The 13,499-nt window shown below is 38.3% G+C and overlaps 1 long non-coding RNA gene across 1 annotated transcript in view; it reads left to right on the forward strand.

Moving 5' to 3' along the window:
- Positions 1 to 8,306, forward strand: part of LOC140910493 (uncharacterized) — a 66,434-nt gene extending 58,128 nt beyond the window's left edge. Inside the window, exon 7 of the long non-coding RNA XR_012158607.2 lies at positions 2,964 to 8,306. This is a non-coding gene — a long non-coding RNA (uncharacterized LOC140910493). The remainder of the gene's footprint in view (positions 1 to 2,963) is intronic.
- The last annotated feature ends 5,193 nt before the right edge of the window (positions 8,307 to 13,499 follow it).

Raw genomic sequence — 13,499 nt, forward strand, 5'->3', positions numbered from 1 at the left:
ATTTATGGACATATGACATCTACAATTCTTTCAGCATCTAGTTTCCTGCAGGGGTTATAAACATTATACAGTTTGAGAGACAGGAGGATTTTTTTGTATTGGTATCTCAATAGCATTATACTCAATATTGAGCTTTTTAAACAATACTTCAAGGTAGTTTGAATTCTTCCCACTCTTTTCTATTAATCTATCATGTCTAAATATACCATATCATGGGATTTTATAGTCTAGTTTTTCTGTTAGCCAAGTCTCTTGTATGCATAGTATATCAGGCTTTCTTTTCAATATCAATAACGTTTCTTTAATCCCTGCCCATGGGCTATACAACTGTGTGCTTTCTAGCTAAAAATAACCACCCCATTCTCTTAACCTTCAATTCTTTCTTCACTTAGGTTGCTCACTCATAGGTACTTTTCAGCAGCTATATCTATAATTCTTATTGTTTTTGTTTTCTCTCCTGTCTGAGAACAACAAATTTATGACAAATCATAAATGCAATGAATTTTGTTCTATAACTGGCATCTCATCTCCTTTTACTCAGATATCACTCATTACTTCCTTCCCAGTATTTTGTTGCTTGCTAATCCCTGTTCCCCTATTGATCTACTTTTTTTCTCTCCTCCTTTTAGATGTCTCCAAGCAGCTTCTGCATATGAGATGCTAATTATTTTGTTTTTTGTATTTCTTTAGCTTCCTTTGCCTCAGCACAGCCTCCATATGTTGACCTGTGTTTTTCTCCACAGCTACAGAAGTTTTGTTCTTTCCCTTCCTCACATTTGTTCTATGAATGGTCAACTCCACAGTTGCTGTACCATAATTTACCCTTGCAATTATTTGCTGTGACACCAAATCTTGACCCTGTAGCATCTCAATGAAGGGGGTATATATGGCTGAGTCCAGAATATCTGATGTACTAAAGTTACTTTATCTTGAAGTATCCTTCCCTTAAATGTGACTAGCACAGCTATTGAGGGCTATCATATTCCTTTCTGCTAATTAGCCTCTTATCATGTATCACCTTTTCTTCATCTGTTCCTTGTTTTATTTTCTCTTCTAGCACTTCAAGTAGCACATCATACACTACCCCTCTTTTTTCACTTAGGAATCGGGGTAGCTGACAATTTATTTTAGCTTTCTAGTATCTTTATCTTGAGGAGCTTCTTTACTTGTTCTTTGCTTTTGCATTCCACTAACAAGTCTCCAGAAGGTAGTTTCCTAGCTCTTACTGTGTCTTAAACACTTTTTTTGAAACACTCTGCAATCCTCAGGGAGTTAAAGTCTCCTATCTTTTTGTTCTTAGCTAGGGATTTTACTATTAAGTAATTTTCGCCTATGTCCCATTCCTACCTTCGCACTTCTTGTACCTGCTGCTGATTCTAAAGAATCTACTCTTTTCTTTTTCTTCGTTTGCATCTAGTCTTCCTCAATCTTTTTCCTATCCACATTTTCTAGTCTGGTTTTAGTATAATGTATTATCACTTCCATCTGCCCCTGACCAGCCAGTTTAGCACAGCCAGCCTGAGCAAACAGCCAAACCCTTCCCTCTAGTCCCTCACAGCCAACCCAATCCCCTTCTGCTCCAGATGTCCTTCCTTCATAGTCACAACTCAGTTCCTTTCCCAGCTGGTCTTCATATTTAATTAAGCCTGGACCACCCTCCTGGTGCAGCCAGATAACATAATTAGACTATCAGGCATACATTAACTTTTTTGTTGCATGTGTAGGGTCACACACCATCACCATGACTTAATAGATGTTCTGGTCTTGTGACTCTTTCTCAGTGATAAATCTCGATAGCAGTTATGGTTAGAAAGTAGAATAAGTGGTATGGAATATGTACTTGTATTAATAGCTTTTTTCATCTTTGTCAAGTATAAACAGCAATGTGATACAGGAATTATGCAACAATAAAGAATGTTTTATAGTAAAATATAGCAATTGATATAAAACAATCTGATAAAGAGAGAAGAAATCCCTTTTTATTTAACACTATTTCTGACTAAATAAGTTCAGAGAAGCCACACACATGCTGACTAGAACTGCATAAAAGTAAGATACCCATTCTCAGGGGATTTAACCTTGTTCTTGGTCATTTGTTTGATTCAGTTTGTGTGGACACAACCCCTGCATCTTGCTTTGATTTCTAGATTTGATTCAAGTGAAATCTGCTGAGTTTCGTGTGGTTTTGAACAAAACTTTTAATCCCTCCCCAAGACCAGTAGGGAGTGAGTGGGTCCACACCAAACCTGGCTGCTAATTGCACAAAGATTGGCAAACCTTTAAAAGAAGCTGGCATGCATTGACATCCTAATGAAAGGTTTAGGAGCTAAAATACTGGATCGGGGCGGGAGGGGGATAACAAAAGGTTAATGTATAACAAAGGGTCTATTGCTAAGCAAAGATCTATTAAGTGAAGCAAACCCCTAGAAAACTTTCAGAATAATTTGTAATAATATAGAATGAAGAAATTAAGATGTTTGGCTTTTATTGATAGTAGTCAGAATGGAAAGTTTAGTTTCTTAATGTAATATCTTGTTTATCAAAGCAAGTGTTTTTAACTATAAAATGTACTAATAGCAGTATGGAAAGTCTGGATATTGCAAATATGTGCTTGGAAATTTGCAACAACCAAAAGTAATAAGTAACTGTCACATGTAAAACGGGAAGTTGTAAGTGATAAGCAGCTAATCTATAAGTAGTCTTGTTTGGGGAATTGATCTTGAAACTGTTCGTGTCATCAGCTGCAAGCTCTGCTTTCTACAAAGACTAGCTATCATATGCAAATATTTATCTTTGTGTGCTGTTTCTATAAAGGTAGTTATGCTTGGATATGCCATCATCTGCCTTGTCAACTGAACACTGATACATTGCCTCTTAAGGAGTGTAGGGTAAATAAGCTTGGGGAAAATACAGTTGTTTTATAACATATATTTCCAGACGTAAATTTTCACAAATATTTCTAGGTGGATGTCTTCTGCACCTGATGGAGTGAGCCAGGAAGATCCAAGGTTTTTTCCACTCTCATATTTACCAGTGAATGGTGAGGCTTCAGAAGGTCATCACTAGAAATGGAGGCCTCAGCACAATCCTTTGCTAGTCCACCACCAAGACTCAACCTAGAACTGGCTGAGATTTTTCTCAGGCACCTCTTTTCTCTACTGCGTTGGTGACCTGTGAAGACAAGGAAGACTGGAATATTCAGAGAAACTGGAATTCTTTGTAGAGTTGGACTGTGGATGTAACCCAACCATTTTGGTTTTGGTTTTTTTTTTGTTTGTTTTTTTTGCCCCTTAACTTTTATTCTATCCAATTAAGAGGTGTGGCAAACCAGTTAAAGCTCACTTCTATCCACACAAATGCACAGAATCAGTGGGAGTAATTGTCCAGGGGTCCACAATTCTAGTTCTGGAAATATCTCTTTGGGGGATTGTGGGTATCCCTTTTATTCTCCTAATGCTGGGGCACACAAAGGGGCCAGAGTTTAGTCATATGATGCTATAATCTGGATTTGTGAAGGAACTTCCTATTACCCAAGAAGTGAAAAGTCAATGAAGTATTCTACTTCAACTTTTTAACTACAGTCTTGGCAAAGATTATCTTTCACAATTTATTTCTTTTTACATTAAAGGATTTTATTTTGAATTTTGTGAGAGAATATGTACTATTGACATTTGCATTCAGCCAGATAACTTCTTTTCACTATTCCTTCTTGTACCATCCTCAAATGGGGAAATTTATTTTGTGTTAACTCTAAAGTAAAAATGAAACTAATATGAACCAGCTGGAACAAATCAGTATTAGTACTAAATTTCCCCTTCTATCACGCAGATGGAACAATATGTTAGCCTCTCTGGTGATCCCGGCCTTTCCCATACATTATTATTGGAATGAGAGACTAATTATAGGTTTTGGACTATAGAGCATATTGTTTCCGAATGATATTCTCACTCCTTGCTGGGGATTATGGAGGTGAATGTGGCATATATGGGGAAGGAGGAAACTAGGAAAAGTGGAAAAAGCATTGCTAGTGTTGATTAGAACAGAGGGATCACAGACAGATAACATTTTAAAAAGTGTACTTATAACCTTGATCTCCTTGCTTATTTGTTATTGCCTTTGTCCCCAATTGCTAATCTGTATAATTGTCATGTTTTGGAGTTCAAACCAGACCAGTCAGAGGTTGTATCACCACTTGTCCTATAACCCCAAGTGCCTTAAAATGCTTTGTTGCTGTAGCTCCCTGTCTAGTTTCTCCTAGCCAGCATACAAGCATGCAATGAGTGTTTGTGTATTAAGCAGCCCTGGTTCACCAGTTGGGACTCCAGCAGATTACTTGTTATACCACAGCCACATTCTGGTCTACACCAGCCTGGGTTACTACTAGCCAAGTGACCCCAACACACCCCCAGTTTCACATTGACCCAAAACTGTCCACCCTGAAATGTCCAGCCCTCTCCTGGAACATTCAGAGAAGTAATAAGGTCCATTACTCCTTTAAAGAGACAAAAACACAGCAGCTTGTTGTGTTAGCTGGTGTTAATAACCACTTCAAGTCAAACACAGTACTGGGTTGATTTAGAATAAAAAGTAAAATTAACTTATTTAGCCAAAAAGAGAGAGGTTTCCAGTGAGTTCAAGTTTAGGTCAGAAATAGTTACAAACAAAAGTGAGAACACATATCTAAAAGTCTAAAACTTAATCTAGCATGAAACAGTCTTTGTGCAAGATATTTTTTCTCTGACCCACAGTTTTCCCAGCTTTCTACTGGTTGGCCAGGCAATAACTCATCACTGAGATCAAATCCCTTGGTTTCTGTGTCTCCTTAAGGTGAAGGATAACTTAGGCATTTGTTCTCCCTCTCTATGTAGTTCAGTGTACCTTTGAAATATATTCTTCTCAAGTCTCAAATAATGTTCCTGCTGAATATAGAAGCAATGAGATCTGGAAGATAAGGCTCCATGCTGGTTCTCTACCCACTGGTGATTACTACTATGCAAACTCTCTTCCTGCTGCAACTTCTGATACAAATGAATAGTCCATTGAATTTGGGCCACATCTGATCAGAGGTGTCGGCCTCTTTTCTTTGTCAGGAGAAAACCTGTTTATCAACTCTTCCTGACATGCCTGGTTTACGCACATTTTAGTGACATCACAGACTTTAAAGCATATTAGTGGGTATCCATAATTCCACAGAGGAATATTACACATATTTTTATAATGATATTAACCAGTGTGTTATTAATTTTCAAATGACACCCCACAATGAGTATTTTGTACAAAAATTATTACATTAGTATGTAGGGTATGAATACAGAGTGCCCCACGGTCACAATGATATCTATTTAGTTAGCAAGCACAGACGCTTAGGGACTGTTTCTTTCAAAGTGTCAGTGAGGCACCTAGCACATGGGGAACACTAGACAAATAAAAAAACCCTCAGAATCTTCTTTCATCTCTCTAAAATCATCGCTCTCTTTTAGCTTTCTTTCCCTTTACTGTCAATAATGGAGTGCTGTTGGGAGACCAAGTAAAAATTTATTAAGCCCTATCCCATATAAGTTATCTTGCAACTTTGCTATCACTGCAGTCTTTCTGATCTCCTGATGGTAGGCTCAAACACACACAGTGGATAAGAGGATATTTTCATGTTCTGAGGAGATTAGCAGATAGATTCTGCAGGCACTCAACAGAAATGGCACAGAATCAAGATTAGCTGCCAAAACACATTCACTATTGTTCTTGAGACTGGCACAGGAGTGTCTCACATTTCTAAAAGCTCTAGGCTTAATCCTTACTTGCTTTTTTTCCTGTTGAGGAGACCTGTCCTTATTGTCAGATTCTCAGTTGCTATACAATGGATATAGGGGAAGATGAAAAGAGGGAACAAATAAGCCTTCATCTAACATAAAATCAAGATGCTGAGAACAAAATTAATCAAGGAACCAAAGGACATGAAGAGAAGAAATTCATTAATCACCTATACACCAATGCTAGGAGCCTGGGTAACAAACAAAAGGAATTGGAATTGCTCTTTAATGAGCATAAATTCAACCTAGTCATTATTTCTTAAAGCTGGTGGGAAGATTAGCATGTTTGGAAAGTTAAAACTACTGGTTATGACCCATTTAGAAAAGAATGAGTGGGCAAAAAGGGAGAGGGAGTGGTACTGTGTCAAAAATGGCCTTACTTTTTGAATCACTGACAACTCAAAAGTAAATGATCTTGAATGTTAGGGATAATGTCCTAATAGATAAAGCACAAGATGAGATACTAATTTGGTATCTGCTATACCAAATCATAGATAATAGGTGCTTAAGGAGCTAGTCATCCTATCTATAATGTGAAAAAGAAGCTATGTAATTGGTGGGGGGGGAGCTTTGATTTGAGTGACATATGCAGGAGGTCTCATGCTGACAATACTAAAACATCAATGGTATTTCTAAATATTATATTATAGAAGATAATTTCCTAATGAAAAAAGTTTTGCATCCAATATGAAGAAATTCTATATTAAACCTCATCTTGACAGATAAAGAACTGATCACAGCGTATAGGGAGATTTTGGCAAACCAGTAAAGTGCCTGAAACCACTATTGCTTATTGCTAAAAGCAGCCAAGTCAGCAGTCTGTAAATTGGCCATGCCGCAGCCTTAGCTTAACCAAGGCAGGAGGGGAGGGGGTTTAGGGTGCCACAGAAAGGGCAGCTTGACTCCATGTCCTTCCTAATAAGAATTTTGTTGAACGTGCTGATGCATGCATTTTAATGGCCTCAAGGCATGCAAACTCTGAAAAAAAAAAACACCTGGCTAATCGATGACCAGAAGGAAATCTCTTGCTTGATGTTTGAAACTGCTTAACAAGTTTTCTTTAAGTGATATGTCATTATATTACTAATGTATAAATAAGGGGAAAAAGTTTGAGGTAGTTGGATGGGACTCTCCCTCTGGATGCATCTTGTGTTCCCCACCAACAGATGGGCTGCTGCTGTGCCACTCGAGAGCCACACTCAGCTTTGGTAATTATCGAGGGTTGAGGGTGTTTTACTAACCTGTTGTGGACATATGTAAGTGCTTGAGACTAAGTAAAGTTTAGCTTTAAGTGAAAGCACTCTGGTGCTGTCCTGTTTGTGCCAACCATCTATCAGTCGGACGACCGTGTCTCCCCTGATTTATTTCCGGACACCACCTTGCACAGAGTAAAAGTTACCAAGAGCTTTGGGTTGAAAGAACCCCAGGTAACAACAGATCTAAAAATTTGTGGTAGCTTAGCTACAAAAGATCGTGACTTGATTACATTTGCTATGTGCAAATAGAAAAGTCTAAACCTGTAATTTATATACTTAGGCCCAGATCCTCTGGTATTTAGGTAACTGACTCGTATTGATTTCAAGGGGAGTTAGGCACCTAAAAGGCTTTGAGGATCTCATCCCTAGTACTTTAAAGGGGCCAGTTTCACAAAGCTGAATGAAATAGAATCATATCAGTTGGGAGAGAAGTTAAATAGATGGCTAAAAAGCCATAATTCAGAAAGAACGCCGCATTGGTTAAAAACCCAACCTGGTTTAGAAGGAAAGGGAAAGCAGTTCTTTAAAAAGAGAGGAGGTGGAAAAAGGAAGTTGATAGTAACAAACATAAATCAGAAGCTAGGAATTCTAGAAAATTGATCAGGAACAGAAAAGGAGAAATCTATAGTCAACAAAATTAAGACAATAAAACGGTATTTTTCAAATATATTGAGAACAAAAAGGTATCCTTACAATGGTATTGGTCCATTAATAATTGAAAATTGTATAACTGTCAATAATAATGCAGAAAAGGTAGAAGTGTTCAATAAATGTTTCTGTTCTGTATTTTGGAAATAGACGGTGTTGTAATATCGTATGATATAATATCCATTCTAACAGTAAATAAGGAGCATATACTAAATATTATCTACTAAAATTAGACATTATTAAAACTACAGGTCCGGATAACTTCCATCCAAGAGTTTTAAAAGAGCTGGCTGAGAAGTTCTCTGGACTGTTGGTTTTTAATAAGTCTTAGAACACTGGGGAAGTTCAAAGGACTGGGAGGAAGTTAATGTTGTGCCAATATTTAAGAAGCATAAAAGGGATGACCCAGGCAATTATAGGCTTATTAGCCTGACATTGATCTTGGATTGTCTGATATGGGAATTGATTGATAAAAATGAAAGGGTGGTAATTCAATTAATGCCAAGCAACAGGATTTATGGAAAATAGATCTTTTCAAACTAACTTAATATCTGTTTGATGACAAAAATTTGATTAATAAACGTAATAAGGTTGATGTAATATTCTGTAATTTTGTATAGAGAAAAAACCCAACACGGCACATATATTTAAGGCTAAAATTGCATCATGGATATTTTTAGCAAGTCATGGACAGGTCATGGGCAATAAGGAAAAATTCAGGGAAGCCCATGGCCTGTCCTTGACTTTTACTAAAAATACCCATGACAAAATGGGGAGCTCCGCTGCAGGGTTTCCATACTACCTGAAGTGGCTAGGCAGCTGCGGGGGCCTGCTCTGAGCTCCAGAGGCCCCACCGCCAGTGGAGACTCAGAGCTGCAGGGTCCCCCCACTGTGCACGGCAGCAAGGAGTGGCGGAGAGACTCTGCAGCTCCCAGCCACTGTGGGCTGAAGTCACGGAGGTCACAGATTCCGTGACTTCCGTGACCTTCATGAAAAACATCATAGCCAGTTTTTGATTAATATAATTAAGGCTAACTGAAAAGTCTCAACATGTATCCGTATATGGGAATCATCATCAAGTCAGTACGTTTCTAATGGGGCACCATGAGAATCAGTTTTGGCCCTATGCTATTTAACATGTTTATGTTCTTTTCCATTATTGATTATCGTTACCAGTAAAATATACAGACACAAAGAATGGGGGAATAGTAAATAATGAAGAGGACATGTCACAGATACACTGTGATCTGGATAGCTTGGTAAGATGAGGATAAGCAAACAAAATGTGTTTTAACACAGCTAAATGTAAGTCTTACATATAGGAATAGAGAATGTAGGCCATACTTACAGGTTGGGGAATCTGTCCCGGGAAGCAATGACTCTGAAAAGGACTTGGGGGTAGTGGTGGTTAATCGGTTGAACATGAGCTCCCAGTGCAATGCTATGATCAAAAGGACAAATATTGTCCTTAGAGGTATAAACAGGAGAATATCGTGTAGGAGTCGGGAGGGTATATTGTCTCTGTATTTGGCACGGTGTGTGACCGCTAATGGAATACTGTGTCTTTCAATTCAAAAAGGATGTTCAAAAATTGGAAAGGGTTCAGAGAAGAGCCATTAGAAGGATTAAAGGACTGGAGAATCTGCTTTATAAACAAAAGACTCAAGAAGCTCAATCTTCTTAGTTAAACAAAGATCAGGTTAAGGAGTGACTTGATCACAGTCTATATGTATTAACATGGGGGACAGAAATTTGGTAATAGAGGGCTTTTCAAACTAGCAAAGATATAAAAAGATCCAATAGTTGGAAGTTAAAGCTAGATAAATTCAGATTAAAAATAAGGTGCAAAATTTTAACAGTGTAGGTAATTTACCACTGAAATAACTTACCAAGGGTTGTGGTGCAGATGCTTCCTACAGCAACAGAAGTGGCTTTTCCATTGCTGTAAATAATCCACCTTCCCGAGCGGCAGAAACCAGGTGGAGGAAGCATTCTTCCATCAACCTAGCCATGTCTACACTGAAGGTTAGGTCTTCTTAACTATGCCTCTCTTGGGGTCTGGGTTTTCACACTCCTGAGTGACGTGGTTACTTCGATCTAAATATTAAATGCAAACCTGGCTTAAAGGATAACAGTGGTCCCTCTTGGCATTAAAATCTATGAATCTGCATCCTTATTGGACACAGGGGAAAGAATAATGTTTATAACTTTGTTAGTAGCTCCGGCTTCAGTTTAATATCTGTGTCTTACCTTTTTAAACATAGGAACCTATTATAGTTTATCATGATTTTTTTAAATTTATTTTTATTATAGTAGCATCAAGAGCAGGGGTGGGCAAACTTTTTGGCCCGAGGGCCACATTGGGGTTGCCAAACTGTATGGAGGGCTGGGTAGGGAAGGCTGTGCCTCCCCAAACAGCCTGGCCCCACCCCCTATCCGCCCCCTGCCACTTTTCACACCCTGACTGCCCCCCTCAGAATCCCCGACCCATCCAACCCCCCCTGCTCCCTGTCCCCTGACTGCGCCAACCCCTATTCATGCCCCGCCAGGCCCCCCGGGATTTCCAGGCCTATCCAACCTCCCATGCTCCCTGTCCCCTAACTGCTGCCCCAGGACCCCTCTGCCTCTTATCCAACCCCACCGCCTCCTTACCATGCCGCTCACAGCAGCAAGACCATGCAGCTCCACTGCCTGGACGGAGCTAGCCATGCTGCCTGCACGGCAGCATAGCTGCAGGGGAGGGGCCAGGGGCTAGCCTCCCCAGCTAGGAGCTCAAGGGCCAGGAAGGACAGTCCTGCAGGCCGTAGTTTGCCCACCTCTAATCAAGAGGCTCGGATCAAGATCAATGACGACTGTGACCATGCTAACCACCATACATACTCAGAGCATGAAACAGTTCTTGCCTTGAAAAGGTCATCATTTAAATAGGCGAGACAGACCATGTGTGGATAAAAAGAAGTATCGTTCCTGTTTTATAAGTGGAAACTGAGGCACAGAGAGATTGGGTAATTTACCCAGGAAATCTGTGCAAGAGGCATTAATCAAACCCAGTTCTCCTATGTCCCAGTGCTGTAATCACAGGACCATCTGACTCTAAGCTACATGGATCAAAACTAGGCCCAACGCATGATGTGGTCAGAGGTGACTTATACAGTCCTATAAACTCATAGGAAGAAGAATGCTACTGATGTGCCTTCAGTCACTTTTTCTGTAGTGTTCGATTTAGGCATATATAATAATAGATAAAACTGATGAAGTGCCTCACATTTGTCTTTTGCTATTTTCCAAATTTAAAGATCCTTTTTTCGAAAAAAAAAAAAATATTTCCATCCATCAGTCCTCTTCATATTTGTTCCTCTTACTCCCAGCAAACCATAAATGTCCCTTTCAAACACTTTCTAATATGGAAAATCTCAGTTTTTAACCAAGATTTCACGTCAATTTCCTGTTTTGTAGCAGTAGATGTTAGTGCCTCCCTATAAAACCCAGTGCCAGAGGTTTTTTAAAAATATATGTTTTCCAGACTTCATGAAATTGCATTTTCTAAGCCCCTACTTAATGCCACTGATGGAATCAGGTCACCCAAGCACCCTTTGTAGGATATCAGAAAGGTCCTTTCTTTTCTTATGGTGCAGTTTTCTTGGGCAGAAATGTAACACATTTCCCTGTAAAAGGATCCCATTGTATTTTTAAATGTATGATACACAGATTAAAATGCCTCACAGGATTGTTTTCCTATGCTCTTTTTAAATCCTGGCTATGACAACCTAATGTCATTAAGACAAAAAAGTTTGCTTTTCTATTTTGAATACCTACAAAAAAGAAGAGAGCATCCCAGAGGGCATCATTACTGAATGTGCCTAGTTCTGTAACAGCAAACACAACAACAAAAACAAGAAATCAGGAGCAGAAAGAGTCTTTTTGGTATGGAAGAATATTTACATATGAGAAAAAGATTAGTCCTCTGGGTGATTTCTCTGTCCCATTTCAGGAGCAGATTATAAAACAGACGGAGATATTCAATGGAGAAAAGATTACACTTTAAAGAAAGGTAAAAGAAAGGCTATTCAGATTGACAACTATCTGCCTCTTGCATTTACTGAAGTTCCTTATAAGCAATATGTTGTGTTATCTCACTGTCATATTTAACGACAATAACAACAACCCATCTTGTACTCATCTGCCCCAATCCTTTTATTTTTTTAATATATGGATTTTACAGTCCTAGTCCTCTTCTCGCTTACCCTAATTTTACACCAGTGTAACTCCAATGACTTTCATTTTACACCATTGAAAGTGACAGCAGAATCAGGCCTATGCCTTATGCACTAATCATTCTGCAATTACAACTTCAATACATATGCATTTGGTTGTAGCCCCTTTATACTTGGCTATTGAACAACCTTCTCTAAAGGTTATTCACTTGGTGTGCTATGTCTGCAAAAATAGTATTAGAATTGTTTCCTTATAAACAATTTAGGAATTGGCGATTGAAATGAAATAATGTTGTATATGAAACATATATATCATTTATCAAATGAATTGGGCTATACCAGTCATATGATGGTCTTCTAGTCAAGCAATTAATAGAGTACAATAGCACAGAGCTAAACTTGTGTGCCTGCTTTGCCACATCAAGGCCATCAGCATGGCTTATGAGGTGGCACAAATTCATCCAAGGCTGACTACTATTTCAGTATAATTCATGTCCTGTCTTATGTTATTGCTACCCAGAGGAATCCTGAGTGCAATGTCATTGGCGATTAAATTCATTATACAAACTGTGGGATGACAATAAGTATATTAAATGTAGGGTTACATAACCTTTTGAAGTTCAAAATGTATCTTTTGACGCACATGAACATTAAAGACCATCTCCCGGATGGTTGAAGAGTATGAGAACTCCCCATAGCTGGATCATGACAGTCCATCCTATATTCAAGAAACCTAGACTCATTGCCATTAAGACTGTCTAAGTATTCAGTATATGCATGCCATCACTTTTCAATTTGTCCTGGAAGATTTGTTTGTTTATTCTGCTACATGAATTTCTCTTCTATCTGGGCTTTGTCTTTGCAAGTGAGGATCTCTGGGCAAACTATGCAATCCTCAGACAAAAGCTAAACTGAGCAGATTTTAAAAAATGAATATATTCTTAGAATTACAAATCATTTCAATGTCAAACAATGTTGCACTGGTGCCTGCAATCACTCCCTAGTGCACAAATACCTTGCTATGGTTATCTAAACCAAAGAATTTAGATATTTTGTGAACGCTAAAGAGAAAAAAATCATTTTAGTTAGGCTATCAGGTCAACTATAAAGTTTGTACTGAAAGTATTATCTGTATACACTGTAGAAGCTGTTTACCTTTTCATGCATTCTACTGCACGATGATCTGATAAATGTACATGAATGCTAATGTCACAGTTACATCAGCAAAAATTAAACTGAATTGTATTATACAGACCATGGACATGAAGATAAGCAGACTTTATTAAAGTGAATCAGTTCTTATGAACTCTCACTAACATCTACTACTGAGAAATATTCTGAATATAAGAATATGCTACAGGTTTAAAGCTATAAGACAATTTCCTGGAGGCAGCATACTGATAAAATATACAGACTTATCCATTTTACATCCTTGGCTAGAACTTTTATGCCATTACACTGTTTTACAGATATTAATTCTTATCACTACTTCAATAAGAACGGATGAAAGAACTTGAATAAAATAAGTCTGAAACTTGAATCAGAATCAAGCCTGAAACACTCAGTTTTGAAAT

This window comes from Lepidochelys kempii, chromosome 4, assembly GCF_965140285.1.
Source record: "Lepidochelys kempii isolate rLepKem1 chromosome 4, rLepKem1.hap1, whole genome shotgun sequence".
In the NCBI taxonomy this organism is placed as follows: domain Eukaryota; kingdom Metazoa; phylum Chordata; order Testudines; family Cheloniidae; genus Lepidochelys; species Lepidochelys kempii.